Here is a 1345-nt window from a genome sequence, read left to right as displayed (position 1 = left end):
GCAGCCCGCAGCCGGCCAGGCGAGGACCGGCTCTCTGCGGGAAAACCCGCCCGAGCCCCTCCCGCTGCCCTCCCCGCGCGGTACAGAGAAGGCGGGGCGAGGCGGCGTTATAAAAATGTACACTTTATTACACCTTCAGGTAGGATACATCACTACTCCTTACAGTCCTACTGGGTCAAGTACAAACGCTTATGTTCATCAGGTATTTACAGCTTGACTTCCTAACACACTCCTGGAGAAAGACACACCAAAAGGCAAAAAACAAACAGGAGGGGGGGAAAAGGGTGATTTTTATCTTCGTTAACTGACCTAAACAAGAAACAATCGCCTCTTTAGGCACCACATCGGACCAGCACAACGATGCAGTCAACAGCCTCCCCGCTGCTCCAAGTGTCCCCCCCCAACTTTCATGCACACACTAAGAACTGAACATTTTTAAGGAAAACTGGGGCTAACTAAGCAGGATTTTCAGATGAGCAACACTACACTGTACACAGTGTTGGTGATCCACCACCGCTGCATTTGCTTTGCATTTTAGACTATTCCACCGACCCCACCAGCTTCGCAGCTAGTAAAGGAGTTTAGGTAATGGCACAAACGAGTGGTTGAGCAGGGTCAGGGGAATAGGACTGCATGCACAAACGGCTTAAAAAAACCCAGCGATGCCTCCGTATTTGCAGACCGGAGGGTCCAAATAAAACAAGATGCAGGAGAAAAGAGGTATTAAAAAAAAAAATCAGGATTGCTGCCTGACCCAGTGTTTATTCCCGTGATCTTGACAGAACAGGCTGTAGCTACATCCTACTTAAAACCGCGGAGCTGGCTGGGTGGTTCTATCTTGTTTAGGCCACATGCATCACCCGGTACCAATCGGTGTGCACGTACAGAGGCCAGAACAAAAGACAGGCTTTCGTCACCTTTAAATAGGTTCCTCTCCTAAAAGAGTAAAAGATCACAGAATGGAAACATAACTTTAAAACCATCTCAGAAAAGGAATGTTAGAATTTTGTTTGAATTTTACATGTCATGCAGTTTTATGGCCAAAGTAAAATAAATTCATTTGAGCCACCAAGAGCTCTTTGACTCCTCACTCAGTGCTGTTTGCACACAGTCTGTTTTTCACTTTATGCAATAAAAGTACAGAAACCCCCCACGGTTCTACACAGCTTTTCGCTTGCGGCTTTTTTTCCTAACAGTAAGGCAAACCGATTTGCAGGAAGAGGCCACGCTCTATTCGCATCCAAAATACCCACCTGAAGATACATTCATCACTAGCTTTAGTAAAAGAATAGTACAAAAGTTAGATCTTATTCTTTACACGGTTGAAGAATTAAGTCTTGGATTT

The sequence above is a fragment of the Buceros rhinoceros genome, unplaced genomic scaffold (genome assembly GCF_000710305.1).
Source record: "Buceros rhinoceros silvestris isolate BGI_N320 unplaced genomic scaffold, ASM71030v1 scaffold33897, whole genome shotgun sequence".
NCBI lineage: Eukaryota > Metazoa > Chordata > Aves > Bucerotiformes > Bucerotidae > Buceros > Buceros rhinoceros.
Note: the sequence above shows the minus strand (reverse complement) of the source record.